Source organism: Parasteatoda tepidariorum, chromosome 10 (genome assembly GCF_982258835.1).
Source record: "Parasteatoda tepidariorum strain Cologne lab strain chromosome 10, Ptep-v5.0, whole genome shotgun sequence".
Classification (NCBI taxonomy): domain Eukaryota; kingdom Metazoa; phylum Arthropoda; class Arachnida; order Araneae; family Theridiidae; genus Parasteatoda; species Parasteatoda tepidariorum.
In genome coordinates this window covers 102217415-102235609 of record NC_141764.1, presented here as the reverse complement: position 1 = coordinate 102235609, position 18195 = coordinate 102217415, and the positions used below count along the sequence as shown (strand labels likewise).

Sequence of the window (18195 nt, the reverse complement as noted above, 5' to 3'; positions counted from 1 at the left end):
TTACAAAACTCATCAATTTTATCATCGAAATTTAAAATTGCGGGGGGGGGGTATGTAGAGGATGTACTAACTCATAAATTGTGCTAAATTATTTTTTTATGATGCTCCGAAGTATTGTTAGAGATGCGCTCTTTGAAAAATCTTTAAAAATCTTCTTTTCTTTAACTATGTTAATGTATGTTAATTGTAAAAGGTATAAAAAATGTCAATACTTTGTCTAAAAAAAATATTGCACCGTATAGAGTTTAAATAGTAAGGTTAGAGAATTTTAAAAGAAAAGTTAAAAGGTAATAATTTATAATGATTCAGTTTTCGGCTGCTTACTAGGGTCATGGTTTTTGATTCCTCAAAGGAATACTGATGGCCAATGTGAAAATTATTTAAATAAACATTTAAAAAATGCACCTGCTTTGCCTCAGTTGTAAAATAACAAGCAATTTTCAGAATTAGAATTTTTAAGGAAGTTAGCTACCTACTAATATAAACTACTGATAAACTACTCTTGAAATTACTGATCATGCATAAAATATCCTACTACCCTACACGGGAGCTCAATAATTTGCAATTCATATGATTTGCGAATGACACTAGGTAAACTTGATTTGCAGTAAAAAGAATGGACATTATTTACACCCTCATTTCCTTAGTTTATTAAAATATAATTTAAAAAATTAAAGGAAAGGAAAATTTAGGTATATAATACCCCTAATTAGACTAGAGTAACAATTGTTACAGTTAGTAACTCTGAAAATCTTCTCATGTGATAACTTCTTTTGCCGACGATTTTGTCCTTTTTTTATTATTATTAGTTAAAGCCAGGTTACGCATTCTTGTAATTTTCGCATTTTATATTGAAATTTTAAAGACGAATGACATGCATGAAATGACCCCTAGTCCAAAGAATCAAAGTTAAATAGTTGCAAAGCCGATTGTTTTATAAAAAAATTAACTACTTTGGTTCAATGAAACAATCATCAATGAAACATTAATATTCTTGTTTCCTTATTACGAAATATTAGATCAAAATTTGTATTCTTAATTTCTACAAAATGTGTTAAAAGTAATATTATAGATAATTTAAGTATAAAAAATCATAATCTTTGAAAAAGAGCAATTTTCAGATGATGATTTTAAAAATAGAACGGTTTAGGAATCTTTTTACAATTTTTTATTTTAGTAGTTGTTTAACAAAACAAGGCATCTCGAGCATTTTCCTGATATTGCAATATTTTTTTAAATCTTCGAAAATTGAGAAATAATATTAACAACTTTTTAAGCAAACATTTTCAACATTTTAAAAGAAAAGAGCAACTTTCTTAAAGAAAGTGGGCAAGAATAGCTTTGAAAATCAAAATAAAATTGTATATCCATAGTTTTTTGTTCATTTAAAAAACAAAGCAAGCTGTTGTATTTATTTATTTTTTCTGTGCACACGTACGCATTTCTTTTTTCATTACTCAAATAAATAAGAAACAATAAAAAAGCCAATAATCTATCTTTATTTTTCGAAAACAATTGTATTTTTAGTAAATATTCAACTCTGCTGCATCGAATAATTCTTATCAGCAGAATATTTTTAATTTCTTAACAAGATTTAACTCGCAGGTAGCTGGCAAAAATTTTAAGTTTTCTTTCGATAAAAACTTAACAATAGTTCAAAAATGAATTTTATTTTAAAGGAAAACATAAATTAAAGTACTAAAACAATTGATTAGTAAATTAATGGAAAAATAATATACGTGGTAGAGTAAAGAATAAGATTTTGAGAAATGTTAAAATTTAATTTAATAGTTGGAGAAATAATTCTGCGAAACAGATTAAAAGAGGTAATTAACAAATTTATTTTAAGATTTAGACATATAAGATGTTAAGAAATTTTAAGATGCTTAAAAATGTTGACTACGTACTCGTATTAATAATTATAAAATATACATTGAAGAAATTGATAAACATATTATTCCAGATCTATGCATGCGTTTGTATATGATTGAAATTGTATCAATTATTGAAAGTACAAACTAACAAATAAAATAAAAAAAGCTGATGTATAATCACATTCTGTCAGAAACATGCTGATATAAAACTCAACATTAGTTAATATAATCTTCTTATTCAATAAAATGTTTTATTCAAATCTTTTAATTAAATTACGAGCAAATCTTTTGAAGACTAAAAAAGAAACTTTTATAATTTAAAAAAATGATTAGCAATTGGTTATTAGCTAAAACAATATGAATGAAATTTTACTCTACTCGCTCGTAAGTTAACCACATTTAAGCTTTAATCGCCCCATTTCTTCATTCTCGCTAAATTATTTTTTACAAATAATTAATTTCAATTTTTAGATTAATTAAGATCATTATGGTATAAAAAAACGTATACCTCATAATTCAAATTTGTTCGTCCGCAATTAAATTAAATAATTAAAAATAATAAATAATTATTAAAAAATATTTTTTGCAGGAAATTATCTTTGGGTAAATGGGTTGTATAAGGAACACAATTTTTTTTTGAATTGCTTAATTAGTTTTAAAAATATGACTAAAAACTGCAAAAGTGAAATTAGTATTAAGGGGTCCGAACTTTGGATCGCTCTCCTGATCTAACTATGGGGACCATATTTCCCAGATTGCTGCTACCCCCTATATTTTGGAGGTTAAGAATCCAAATATGTTAAAAGAAATAGTACGTTTTTTTGTCTGATTTCGTAACTTAACTAATAGTTAGCACTAAATAATGTTCATATTTGAGGTCACCCTCAAGAAACATTAAGATGGACACTTGGTACGTGAAAATCCAATTATTAGAACTAAAGTCATTCAGGGTGATCTCTCTTTTTTTTTATGCCAACTGTACATATATAGTTATTACTGCAATTTCTCTAAAAAAAAGAAAAAAAACACCAGAATTAATTTAATTTTTTATGTTTTGTCGTAATGTCGTTTTATGTTGTTAATATGTTGCACATTTTAATATATTTTAAGTGTTCAGTTGTTTTTTTTATGTTGGTTTACAGTCTATTTTTTGACAATAATAAAACATTTTGCATACTAAATTTCAAAAGTCAAAATTTCTATGTTATAATTATTTTTTTTTCTATATAAATATGGAATTATCATTATCTGAAAATAACTTTGTTTCCTGCTTGTTAATCTTAAAATTTTTCTTCCTTATCGAAATGAACCGGAAAGAATTGAATTCGAATGAAGTGGGATTGGCTTATCTTCGCTGACAGGGTGAGAAGAAGCAATGCGTATGTACTACATTAAAATCCTGTTATTTTCAATTTTTTTCTTAAATGCGAAAAGAAATGTAACACAAAATTCCACTTGGAAAAAAAAATTTAAATTTAGAATAAAATTTTAGGAAGAAAAGAAAGCTCTTCCAAGAGGTCGAGAGTCAGAAGGAAAATACAAAAGATTATTCTACTCAAAAGGAATAAAAGCGCATATTTTGTTTTACATCCTTTGTTAGAATTTAATCATAAAATAAGATCGCTACGGTAAAAATCTTAAGTTAAAAAACAAAGACAAGGAGTCTTTCTTGTATAAGAGTGGGAAGAGTATTGTAATTAGCTTATTTTGGTTGAAATTGGTTATTTAGCTTATTTTGGGAGAAAAGAGGAGTACAGGGCAAAATTAACAGTCGCTACTGGCCGACTAAACATAACAAATGACGATAAAAAAATTGTTTGCCAGTTGCTACACGATTTCCACTTTTTTTCTATTTTTTTGATGCTGAAAATGCGATTCATGTGCATTTTTAAAAAAAAATATTTTTTAATAAATATGGAATCCTGAGTATATTACACTGTCAATATCCTTATCCTGAGTCAATATTCCGAAATCTTCTGTAATTCACACTTGTTTCCCATCTCATGTTGACTTATACGGTAATGAGCAGGCGCATGGACTATCCAAGGAGGGCTGTTACCACGCTAATCCTTCCTCTTCAACACTTACCTTTTTAGAATATCAATCCATAGTCTGAAAGTTCGAATAGGTAGAAGATTCCTCCCTGCCATCACTGATATTCCGGAAAAGAACCAGGTTCTTCATTCGCCTTCAATGGTGACAGAGCATCTAAAACCGCAATTTCCAGATTAGCAAGCGTTCACACAAAAATTCTCTCGTTTTTCGAAGACACAAGAATCTTCGAGGTCTGCTCCAAATGTTAAACTGAGCAAGATTCCCGAGCGCATCCTGAACTGTTTGGGACTTTCCAGAGAGGACATATACTCATCTCCCTTTCTGGTCCTCGATTTCCTTAGGATCAACGGTCTGATGGACCTTGTCTGACTTCGTCAGACATTTGGAGAATAAGTCACAACAACAACTCTTGTTTCCAGAAATTTATCTTCATTTAAGAGCTTTGTTAAGTTAACTATATTCTTCGGAATTCTTCAAGAGAAATGGACTAGGTTATTAATAACAACAACCTATCTTTACTCTGTTAAAAATGCTACAACTTTGCCTCTGGACAGTAGCAAAGTTTCGAATTTTGCTCACAGCTTTTGATGCATTGCATTAATAAGCAGTGGCATATCTTATTTTCTTTAAGGTATCTGGACACCTTCGACAACTTTTTTTTAAAAAATCCCTATTAATTGAAACCTTAAGAGTTTTTTTTGGTGCCTTGTAGTATAAAAACTGCTTTTTTGCAGTTGTTTCAGCAAAAAAAAAATTTTTTTTTTGTAAATTTGGAGAAAAATATGGTAAAAAATGTTGTTTTTATGAAACCACTGTTTACGCTCTAAATATTTTTCATGTTAAGTTATTGAACAATTTTTTTCACTATTACGCTCGTAATTAATGTGTCTTAAAAACAAACTAAAAGCTAAGCTCTAAATTAGAGGAACTATAAGTTATGGCGTTTTAAATAGCTTCATTAAAAAATTTCGAAAAAAATACAGTTCAAAATAAACAAAAACTGCTCAAACAAAACAAAAATATTTATGAAAAAGATATCAGTCTATCTTTGAAAGAATGTTATAAAAAAGCTGTACACAAAATGTCAAGACTTTGGGACTAAAATTTTTTAAGTTATGGTGTAAATCGTAACTCAAAACATGCGAAAAATCAAAACTTCAGAAAATGCATTTAAAGTAAACAATTGCATAAAAAAAACATTTTTAATGTAATAAATATGCAAGGAAATCTTATCAATGATATTTTACACCTTCATTTTTGTTATTCAAGTAAAAACATTTTCATAAAAACATTATTTCCTTTTTATTAATTCAGTTTTTACCAATGAGAATTATCAGATTTACTAATATGAATAAGGAGTAACATTGATGTTTTATTTTAAATTGTAAATATCATTTATCATTGTAAACATTTAATGTACTTGCTAGTTAGAACTTCTTTCTTATAAAGTGAAATGCTAGTTATATTACAAGATTAAACAAAATTTAGTTTTGGTCAATAACATTTTTAAAAACAAGCATACACTTCGTAAAAGATAATGACTTAGAAGTATTATAACACACATTTAAAAACACAGTTTAGAGAAAGAACATAATAGTTTTGAAGTAAGAATTTAACAAAAAAAAGCACTTAAAAAAATTAGAAACAACCGCTTTGGTATGTAACCCCTTCTGTCAGTTCGATTTTTGAAAGTTTACGCTTTTTAGAAGCGTGTAACTTTTTTCTTTGAATTTTTGTAGAAGGTAAAGAATGTGGGTGAGCAGAATTTAACCGCAGTTTGTTCATTTCTGTGAATGCAAGTCTAGTGAAATAACCAGGGTTTATTCCAAATGATCTTAAAACAGATAGTAAACCACATGACCCATCGTTGAATTGCAAAATTGCACATGACACACCAAACTGCAGAGTTTCCAGTCCAACAAAAACATTTTTTGGCAAGATTTGCCAGATAACACAATTGAAGCTTTCATTTTGATTCTGAGTTTTCCCATGCAAACATTTCTTCAACAACTCTTGATTGCACAATTTCATGTATGTTGGCTTTATAGCAACCATTACTTTCTCAGGTAAACCTTGGACATTTTCTTTATAGTTTTTTCCTAACGCCTGAAACTGCTGGTACCTGCACCAACTCTGCAAGCCAGGAGGACACTGCACATGCATTGGCTTTTTCGAGCTAGAACAACGGTGGAAAAAAGCAGCAATTATTGATCTTTGCATCTCCAGAAGATTTCCACTATTGCTCCGAATTGCAATCCCATAATAGTTTTGTAGTTTATCTATGAACTTATCTGTCAGTTTGCCTTTCCCGCAAAGTCCTTTTGTATTTCTTTTTACCTTTCGTAATTGGGAACCAACACGCTTTTGCACATGTCCAATGCATTCATATTTCACAACACTGTCTTTTCCATATACGTTTTTAACAGTTTCATAAGCTTTTGCATCTCCATCGCCATAGAACTCTCTATACTCAATGCTATTCAGTAGAGCCGATCTTTGAAAGATTCTAAGAGCACCAACACTCTCCATACTTCCAGCGGAGCCTGTATGATTTCGGCAAATATGAGGTTTCGTAGAATTTGTTGATGCTAAGCACATTCTACAATAGGATGACATCACCTCACAGTCAAGTACTTTACCGGTATCAATGGAGACGACAGAGACGCAACCATTCAATGAACTATAACCTCGACGTTGTCAAGTTCCATCGACAGAAATTCCACAAGGTGTCACAACTTCATTAGACTGTTTCATTGCAATTATTTCTTTCGCAGCCTCATTCATGCTGCTTTTGGACAGTTTTACAACAGCATCAGATAACTTTTTCACTTGTTTCTGAAAACTGTATGGCGCTAAGAAAGGTAAGTCAAGTATAGAAAATAGCTTTCTGCCTGCTGTGTAACCTCTACCAATCAATCGCAACCCATAAACAAGAAGAGTGTTGATTTCAGAGCATTTATCAATTTTCTTTGATGTAGGGAAAGGAACCATAAAAGAGCAGTTGTTACACTTCACTGTAAAGTTTGACAAAAGTCCATACCTTGAATCTTCAATTATTGACAGCGATTGCTGAAAACATTCAGAACAAGATAGGGAAGAAAGTAAACAAACAAGGAATTCCATTGACATTATTCTATTACCTTGAATGTTAGCATTTGAAAACCGCTCATGGTTTTCCACAGTTTGTAATTTTTCTTTCAGTTTAGAGAAACTAACAGTAGAAAGTTTCTCCTTTTCAGTGTCAACCACGTTATTTTTGTTAGGTAAATTTGAATACCTATTTCCATAGAACTTTCGCTTTTTATTACGATAATTTTTTCCTCCCATATCAGCTGAAAACAATTATTATAAAATAACCCAAAATAAAGCTATTTATTCTTGTATAAATCAAATCAAAATAAGAAAACTAACTCCAAACAACAATCGAAATCACAAGAGAGCCAAATGACAACAATCTCTTGTTGCCATATTTGAAGTAATAAAAACAATACGGACTATTAAAATATTTCGAATTGTTTATAATTACTTTAAAAAGTTCTTTAAAAGCAAAAAAAAATGGAAAACAATTATTTATGCGATGAATCTGTCAAAAAACATGATTAGTTTCGGTTTCGAAATTTCACTTCCGGTGAATTTTCACTGAAACTAATACTTTTTCAAATGCACATATCTCGGGTTAGAATAATTGTATCAACGAAATTTTACCGCCAATCGAAATAATCGCCAATCGAATTCCAAATATTTTTAAAAGTAAAAAATCTCAATTTCGAAAATATCATCGAAATTCGACTTTTCAAGGTAGTGAGGCACGTTAAAAATCGGCAATGAACAGCCAATCTAGTTTTGTATTTACAACTATCATACACTTCATCTTACAGTTTTAACTCCGTAGCTTTATAATTTTGTATCAGTCCCAGAAGTCTTGAATCAAACAGTCGGACAAACTACCCTTCTTGGAGAACTTTTCGTTAGTACTAACCCGTATTTGTGATATTTGGAGAGAAAAAACCACGAAACACTCCCACGTTTTACCAGAAATCTATACTAAACTATGACCTGTCATTGCGTCAGCGTTTTGATTGGTGTGAGCCAGAAACAGAATTCGTATCCTGCAGCCATCGCTGGTATTTGAATCTGAATCACTTGATTGCGAGGCTAGAGCTCTATATCTTGAGAGATCACGCCTTCAGAGTACGGGGCATTGTGTGAAACTTTTTCGACATTTTCTGTCCAGCAATAAAGTTCGTGTTGGAAGGCCGTCAAGGAAATAAAAATATGATTCAAGTCACTAAATTCTTGAACTCTGGACAGTTATTTCAATAATTATTTAGAGATATAACTGATTCAACATCAGAGTCACACGACAACGCTCTTTGTACTTCCTCTTCATCGTTCTGGCTGATTCAGAAGTATCAATAGTTCCTCTTCCGTCTAACAGTTCTCAATCTTGGTTTCATTTCATTAGGGAAATTAAATGGAAGAACAATAGAATTTGCTCACGTGTCTGATTTATCTTAAGGCCTCAAAAGTCAGGCCCCTAAATACTACTACAAATAAATTTCTTTGGTGTTTTCAATTACAACTACGAGTTGACAGAAACTGAAATGTATATAAGTTCAAACTTACTATATTATAATTTACAAATTGTATCAATAATTAAAAAGCATTTTGTAAAAATACTATTAGAGTGGTTCTCGATAATTTTGTACCTACTGCCCCTCCCCGATTTTTCTAAATCAGACTCTGTCTTACTCCAAGACTGTGAAGGGGATTCTGGAAAAATTCTTATTCCTTGATCTCAAACAGGTTTAAACGAAAGCTTCTTTATATATCTTTATATATAAGAAGAGAATAGAATGATAATACATAGCCAATCACAGAAGACTTCTGGTTAGTAAGGCGCAAAACAGCCAATCAAAATTGAGAACGCATGTGTGTGAAAAGGTAATAATTTTTAATAATGCTGTCAAAAATTACAAAATACAAACTGACCTCAAATAAAACTCAAATGACTTCGAATCAAATAATTAAGAAAACTCTACTATTACCTTTATAAAATGGAAGATTTATTAACTCAACAACAAAATTATAACATTCCCATTCCAAAAAAAAAACAAAAACAAAAAAAAAAGAAAATCTCACACTTGTTACGTAAAGCTATAAAAGGACTGAACAGGAGCCTTAGACTGAACGATTATTTATGCAAACGATTACATATGATTATTATGAAATAAACTTTTTGCAAACGATTCTTTATGACGTCATTAGATAAAAGTGTCATTAACGCAATATTAACCAGTGTTTATTAATAATTTTGAGTGGCAATGTAAAAACATAGTTGTTCTAAAGTTTTATAATAAAATGTTTGTTTTGATAGAACTCAGTTATTTATTTTAGAATTCCAATATATTTTAATAGCTCTGATAAATCGGGTAGAGTTATTGGAAGCACGAATCAACACTCTCTCAAAAAACTATTTACATTTCAAATTATCAAAATATATTAAACAGAGTTTATTTTAAATTACTTATATCTTTTATAAAAAATAAATCACTGTGAATATCTTAGGTGATATCAACAGCGACATACAGCTGAATATAATTTATCAGCACAAAATTACCTGGAAAATAAGTGCTATCAATACGCGACGGCGGAATGCGCGGCAAAGAAACGTTGAAGAGTCAAGACGTTTAAATGAAAACGAATACCTTGGTGAGTCTTTATCAAACATTATACCCCCTTTATCCGTTGGAACATTTAGTGATGAATGTATAAACTGTGGTGCTCTTTCGTTTCCAGCAGAGCATGGCAGAACGAAATTTAATTGCTGCCATCATGACAAAGTTGAGCTCGCCAATCTGGAATATCCAGATGTATTAAAAGATCTTTTACTTGGCAGCTATTCTGATGCAATTAACTGTAAACAGAATGTTCGATCGTACAACTCTGCATTTGCGATGGCAGCTTTTTGCCCATCTCATGAAATTTCTTTAAAAGGGATCAGTTGTGTTACTTTTAAAGGTGATGTCAATGCTACAGCGACAACAAGCTTGATCCTTCCTAATAATCAAAATCACAAATTTGCTCAACTTTATATAAGTTTATAATATTGTTCGTATTAAAATTGCTTTATATAAGTTTATAATGCTGGTAATAAGCACCTCTGACATTTTACAATTCTATCATATTCTCTCTATGTGATGTTGGTGCAGAAAAATTACCAGCTAATCTCCAAGAAAACAACTTTAATTTTGTTCGCGAAGCAAACAAAAATGTAATTGCGTAGCAATTATCGGGGGTTGGCGAGCGGAAGCGAGCAGGGGGCGGAGCCCTCTAGTATATACACTGGTGTGCAAAACTTCAGCAACAAGTGCGTTTTTTGTCATAACTCTACAAGAAATCATCCGATTGACATGAAATTTGAATATGATGTACATTATTTTGTACTTAAACGATGGTAAAAGAATAATGGCGCAGAAATGAATATAAAGCTTAAAGTAGGGTATGGAACAAAAAAAGGTTTTATTTGACATATTACAAATGATTGCCTGAAGAAGCGAAAGTACAAATGGCAGATGTTCCCTAGTATTGGATATGCCCTCCCCTTACTGTAATTGTGTCTTGGCATCGTTTCTCCATGCTAAGCACCAGATTATCCAGGAGTTCTTGGGGTAAATGTCTCCATTCCTCCTTTAACGCATCTTTCAACTGATGGGTGTTACCAGGAGGATACTGTCGTGTCGCAAGCCGTCTCCCTAATGCATCCCACACATGCTCTGTGTGATTTAAATCTGGAGAGTAAGCTGACCAATCCATTCGTGTAATATCTTCACCTTCCAGTAGCTCTTGAACATTAGCAGAACGGTGCTGCCGGGCATTGTCATCCATAAAAATGAAGTCTGGTCCAATGGCCCCTCGGAACAGACGCACATGGGGAAGAATTACCTCATTGCAGTAGCGGTTTCCAGTTACAGAACATCGGTCGAAGATCTGAAGCTCAGTCCACCCGTTCAGCATAATGCCACCCCAGACGGCAACTCCAGGACCACCGTAACGATCTCTTTCCGCGATGTTATTGGGATGAAATCGAGCTCCAACCTCTCTCCAGATCAACTGACGTTGAGAATCGCTTGTAGCACTAAAACGACTCTCATCTGTGAAGAGGACGCGACTCCATTTATGAGGTGTCCAGGTTTCGTGTTCTCTGCACCACTCTAAACGGTGCCGCCGATGGCTAACTTTTAAAGGTATGCAGCGTTCAGGACGTCTAGCAAATAAGCCACATTTGTGAAGGCGTCTGGCCACTGTAAATCTTGATACTTGTCGTCCTGTGGCTGTGCACAGTTGCTGAGATATGGCGCTCCCTGACTGAAAACGGTTTCTTTTCGCCTGGAGGACAATGTAACGGTCATCTCTTGGTGTTGTTTTCCTTGGACGGCCACCACCAACCTTCCGAACAGCTGTACCAGTAGTTTTAAAGGCATTTCAAGCACGAGAAATAACACTTTTGTTGATCCCGAACTCTTCGGCGACACTGGTCACACTAAGCCCCTTCTCAAGCTTTCCAATCGTTCTTCCTCGAGGAAAGTCGTCTAAATGATTTCTTGAAGACATGTTTCACAAAACAAATCGCTTGCACTTGCAGCGAATGTCTTTAACTACGGTGCTCTTCATCCTTTTATCACAGCTTTGGCCTGCGCGCGCCGGCCCACAAGGTTTACGTACACTTACATCACCTACGACGTTTTATTTCTAAACGTTGGATACAAATAATCCTTCTACTGAATTCCGTGCATATTATACTGCAATTTCATGGCTATCTTATTCTTTGCTGGGGAGCTGTGGCCGAAAAACCACTTGTTGCTTAAGTTATTTATATATATATATATATATATATATATATATATATATATATATATATATATATATATATATATATATAAAGTGGTTATAAATACCTGAAAATCTTTTAAAGGTCACTTTAACAACATATTATCCTTGGATAAATACTTACAACTTGGAGGAAAGTGAGATAATTTTTTTTTCGAACTGATTATTTCTTGCATCTTTCCGTATGCTGAGATGGCATAATTGGAATAAGTACACACATGGACGAAGGAATTGACGGCTATGGTCAAGTAAGTATGGTGACCTAAACATCGAAATTGGACATGTGAATATTACTGTAAAAGTCCCAAGTCTACTGAGTCCTAGGTATCCCCGGTAAAAATTTGGTAGAAGGTCAAAATATAGTAACCGGTAAAGCCCCAGACTTCGGGCTTTTACCTTGTCATATATAATAGAGAACAATCTGTACATAACATGGAATAACATAAGGCTAATGTTAAACTAACTGAATACCTAAATTTGATTAAAAACATCGTTTGAATCCAGTTTACCGCATTCGTGTCAGGAAGTCCCAATGGTCTCGCCAACTTTGATGCCAAATGGTTTTTAACTGCCCTTGAATGAAGTCAGCGATAACAAATTTTTCGAAACTCACACTTTAAATAATTACTATTGCATCATTGTAATACTACATATAATAAATTCAAAACGCTGCGATGGCTGCTGGTCCGTCATTAGAATATTAAACTACATATTACTTTAAAAAGATTAAAATATATACTGTTTGGATTCGTTGTTCATGGAGCCTGGAATTAGGACTATGGATGCAATCGATAAAGATAATGTTACTGTAAAAGGAAAAATTACTCGATTAGTGAAATTCCTGAAAATGTTTCGACGGACATCGGGTTAGTTGAACTGAAAGAGAAACTAAAAACTGTTGAAACACGGAAAAAAAGGGTGGATGAAATGCGAAGTGAGTATTACTCACTATAGGGCACCAAAAAAACTGAACTGTCTACCATCGAGAAAGATTTAAATAATTGTGAAGATCGTCTTGACACAATGGAAGTAAGAATTCAAACATCAATAAATTCTTATAATTTGAATACTGTGAAAACAAGTAATAGATTTGAAAAGAAATTCGAAGTTGAAATTCAGAGTTGAAAGAAACTGTGGTTCCTAATATAGTTTTGCCGGCGTTTACAGAAAAATATAATAGGCTCAGCTCTTTTAAAATTTAATTTTAGGACCTTTGGTGACCTCTCTGATGAAGTTAAATATTTTTTCCGAACTTAAGAAAGAGATAAAGAATCACGTGTTCATTAAAAGACGCTACTACATTGTCGTTCGAGGCCAACTAATGATTGTAAAAAGTACCATAACTAGCGATTTTTTCTGGTACTTATAATAAAAAATCGCGGGGAGTTTTAACATTTGCCTGACAAAGCAGGATTGAAAGCATGTAAACTTGTTTGATTGTCGTATGAAATTTAAAGGCGACTCAAACATTTGTTTTTCATCGTCACAGGCAGCCAAACAGAATTTGGCCCCTCACATGATTCTTTCGTTTTTGAAATTCAACTGTAACATTAGATTTCTATCGAAGTAGCTGGGTTACCCATGGATTCTCTCCTTCCGCAGGTCAAGTGAGCACTATTTCTTAGTGTGTGGAAATATTCATACCCGTTTTTTCAACTATGAGTTGTGGTGGATTCTGTAACTGTGACATTCAAATAAGTGTCTGTTCTTAAAGTTTCGATCTTTTTATTTGTATCTGCAATTATCTAAAATGTTACTTAAACGTTTTAAATATTTTTAAGTGTTTGCTTCATTTTTAAAATTGTTTTATTATTATTATTATTATTATTTATTTAAATAGAATGATACAGTTGTTCGAACTTAGAATAATTATTTTAAACTATTTTGATAATGATGAGATTTCTTTTTTAAGATTATATTTAACATGTTAAGATCTTATGAGTACACATTTTAAATTTTTATAATATTATAAAAGTAGGGGAGAGGGGGGTCAATTGTAACATTTTTTACTTAACTATTTTTAACTAACAAAAAATTCAATATATTATTAGTATTAATTGACAGACGAGTAAAGTAGACTATCCTCTACTAGAAAAAAAAATAAATACCTAATTTTAAATGTTATTATATTAGTTATTAATAATTTTTGACAGTCGAGCACTTGTTACAATTGTCCCCACTTACGGGGTCAATTGTAACAGTTCATAAATTCAACTAAAACATAGTTAATTATACATATTATTACAGTTGTGATATATTTCTTTATTGATCAAAATAGTAGTGATATTTTAGGAGTAAAAATAATAACGAGCAGAGACCTAAAGGGTTAAGCTTTTAACTTTAAGGGGTTAAAAATTTTAATTTATGCTGTGAAAGGTGATAAATAAAATAATGCACATGCAACATAATATAAATGATATAGGAAACTATTGGTGGTTCTTAAAGACTTAAGTAATGGTTTGTAAACATAAGATTATTTATTTTCAGCTGTTACAATCGTCCCTTTACTTATTGTTACAATTGTCCCCAAGACGCCATTTCAGCTTCATTTGTTAAAAACAATGCTAGTTAATTAACAAAACTAATCTTTTTTTATTGAAATGTTAATTAAGGTGTCCACTTACATATTCGGTTACTAATTTTTATTTGTTTAAACAAAATTACTTTGTTACAATATAATATTCCAATACCAAAAAAAGTACTTGCGTGGCATGAAAATATCTTTTGTGATCTAACTCTTTCAAAAGTACATAAAAATGATTGCCATCAGGGGTGTACATGTAGATTTATTAAATACACCTTGTGCGCCACCTAGGAACCAAATCTAGAACCCGACACTCGAAATTTTTGCTCTGTTACTATCGTACCCTGTTACAATTGACCCCACTCTCCCCTACTTTTTAACATCTTCAAAATCGTATGCATTAAAAAATACATACAGTCCGCAAAAAAAAAAAAGATATCACCCTGAATAACTTTTGTTCTAATGATCGGATTTTCACGATCTAAGCGTCGATCTTAATGGTTCCCGGGGGTGACCTCAAATATGCTAATTAATTAGTGCTAACAATTAGTGCTAAGTTACGAAATCAGACACAAAAACGTACTTTCTCTGAATAAACATGTATTTTTTTTACATATTTGGATTTCTAAGCTTCAAAATATAGGGGGTAGCCGCAATCTGGGAAATATGGTCCCCATAGTTTGGTCAGGAGAGCGATCCAAAGTTCGTACCCGTTAATGTTAATTTCACTTTTTACGTTTTTAGTCATATTTTCAAAACTAATGAAGCAATTTGAAGAAAATTGCGCCCACTCATAAAACTCATTTACCCAAAAATAATTTCATGAAAAAAATAATTTTTAGTAATTATTAATTATTTTTTATTATTTAATTAAATTGAGGATGAAAAAATTTTGAATTATAAGGTATGAATTTTTTTATACCATAATAATCTACATATTTTTCAATACAAAAATCTAAAGTTTCAACTGTTTTTATTTATTAGAAGCTGAAAAAAATTAAAATTAATTATTTTTGAAAAAATAATTTGGCGACAATAAAAAAATGATTAAATGGGGCGATTAATATTAAAATGTGATAAACTTGCGAGGAACTTGACTTCTCGCGCGTAGTGTAAAATTTCATTCATATTTTTTTTGCTAATAATCGTTTGCTAATCCTTTTATTTTTATTTCTTTCAAACTATAAAATACGATGTTTCTTTTTAGTCATTTAATAATTTATTTGTAATTTAGTAAAGAAATTATAAATAAAGCATTTTGAATAAAAAACACTTTATTCAACGAATGTCTAGTTTTATAAAGGCGTGCTTCTGATAGAATATGATTATGCACCAGATTGTGCTTACTTAATGTGATTATTTTTTAATTTTTGATTTTCTTTTTCAATAACTGATACAATTTCAATAATATACATAGATTTGCATAGTATGCATAGATTTGGAATAATATATTTATCAATTTCTTGAATATATATTTTATAATTATTAATACGAATGCGTAGTCAACATTTTTAATCATCTTAAAACTTCGCCCGGTGGCTGAGCGGTAGCGCTTCGCGCTGTCGTTCCTCGGGCCGGTCAAGGCTGACTCAGCCTTTCATCCCTTCAGTGGGTCGATAAATAAGTACCAAGCATGATTGGGAACTAAACACTGGGGGTTCCGCGTTCGGCTGACCACCTGAACGGAACATCTGCTCCTGCACCCCAGAGCCCTAGGTCCAGAAAACTGAGATGGGCACAGTAGGCCTTGGCCCTCCATGGGCTGTCGTACAGCTGAGTTTAGAGTAGAGTTTTTTAAAACTTCTTTACATCTTATATATCGCCTTAATCTTAAAATAAATTTGTAAATTACCTGTCTGTGCATGTTTCTCAGAATTATTTTTCTAACTTTTTTATTGAATTTTAATGCATTTTTTTTTAAATTCTATTATGTATATTTTGGTCCAATAATATATTAATCAATCGTTTAAGTACTTTAATTTATGTTTTTCTTTAAAATAAAATTACTTTTTTAATTATTGCTAAGTTCTTATTGAAAGAAAACTTAGAATTATTGCCAGCTATCTGAGAATTAAATCTTGTTAAGAAATTAAAAATATTCTACTGATCACACACAATATCATTCGAAGCAGAACAGCTGATTATTTACTAAAAATACTATTGTTTACGAAAAATGAAGATAAATTATTAATTTTATTTTTTTTTACTGCTTCTTATTTATTCGAGTAATGAAAAGTAAATGCGTATGTGCGCACAGGGGAAAAATTTAACAGATTGTTTTGTTTTTTAAATGAACAAAAAAACTATGGGCATGCAATTTTAATTCAACATTCAAAGAAAATCTTGTGCGCTAACCCTTTTGTCTTAAAAAGTTGAAAATATTTGCTTTAAAAGTTGTTTGTATGATTTCTCAACTTTTGCACAGTTCAAAAAAATATTGCTATATCAGGAAAATGTTTGATATGCCTTGTTTTGTTAAACAACTACTAAAATAAAAAATTGTAAAAAGATTAGAAAAACGTGCTATTTTTAGAATCATCATCTCAAAAATTGTTCTTTTACTCCATTTGACTTTCTTCTTCTTAAATAACTTATAATCATAGTTTTAACACACGTTTTGAAGAAATTATGTATACAAATTTCTCATAATATTTCGTAATAAAAAAACAAGAATATTAATGATTTATTTATACAGTGAAACCTGCCAAGTTGACCACACTTGTAAGTTTTACACCTGAATAAGTTGACCTCAATTATCAAGAACGGAAATTTTCCTACATATTAAAGAAGCAAAACCTTTGTAACTTGACCACCTGTCTATCTTGTATGTTGACCACTGAAATAAGTTAATTTTGTCTAGGAGTATTATGAAATTCTATTCTAAAACCCTCATAAATTGACCAGAAAAAAAAAATTCAGAAAATTATCTGTCATTTCGCAATGTATGTTAATATTTCACTTGTTTGGTGAAATAGTGTAAAAAGCTAATCTAAACCTTTTTGTGAGTTGACCATCTGGGGAAACTGTAGGGAGTCAGCTTTTGACCATTTCTTTCATTCATTCATTGAAAACAGGTGTGTTAGTTGAAAAGTTGCTCTTCCAGTTGCAATAGTGAGCAAATAGGCTTGTATGCGTAGTAATAACAGAATAAATTTTAAAGTGTTAAAATAATTTTGTTTTGTTAAAGTTTTCAATGTTTTCGTGTTCTGATATTTTAAGAAATTATTTTTATTAAACACTTCACATGCATAACTAACAAAATAATTTTTTTTTTAAAGTTAGTTAAATATTAAAATTATTTCTGTGTAACAAATTGAAGTTCGTTTAGGTTTAAACACATTTCTTGAGATATTCATTTGGCCATTTGCTAAATCAAATTTTTAAGTCAAGTAAAAAAAAAATTTTTAATGTATAGCAACATGTAGGAAACGAAAAAGTAAACAATGTCCCACCCCTTCTATAAGTTGACCACTTGTCTACGTTGGCCACTAAAACAATGCACATGAAGTGATCAACTTACACAAGTTTTACTGTAATTGTTTCATTGAACCAGAGTAGTTAATTGTTTTCGTAATAATCGGCCTTACAACTATTTAACTTAGATTCTTTGGACTAGGCGTCACTTCATGCATGTCTTTCGAGATTGAAATTTCAAAGATAAAATGTAAAAATTACAAGAATGCGTAAGCTGGTTTCAATTAACAAAAAAAAGGGACAAAATCGTTGGCAAAAGAAGTTATCTCATGAAAAGAGTGTCAGAGTTGAAAAAGTATTGTAAAAACTGTAACAATTGTTACTCTTGTTTAATTAAGGGTATTATAAACCTAATTTTCTTTTAATCATGTTTTTTAA

The 18195-nt window shown here is 31.2% G+C and overlaps 1 protein-coding gene across 1 annotated transcript in view; it reads right to left on the bottom strand.

The window, feature by feature from the left end:
- Positions 1 to 18195, bottom strand: part of LOC107443298 (very long chain fatty acid elongase 4) — a 270628-nt gene that overhangs the window by 226285 nt on the left and 26148 nt on the right. The gene's annotated exons all lie outside the window — the stretch shown is intronic.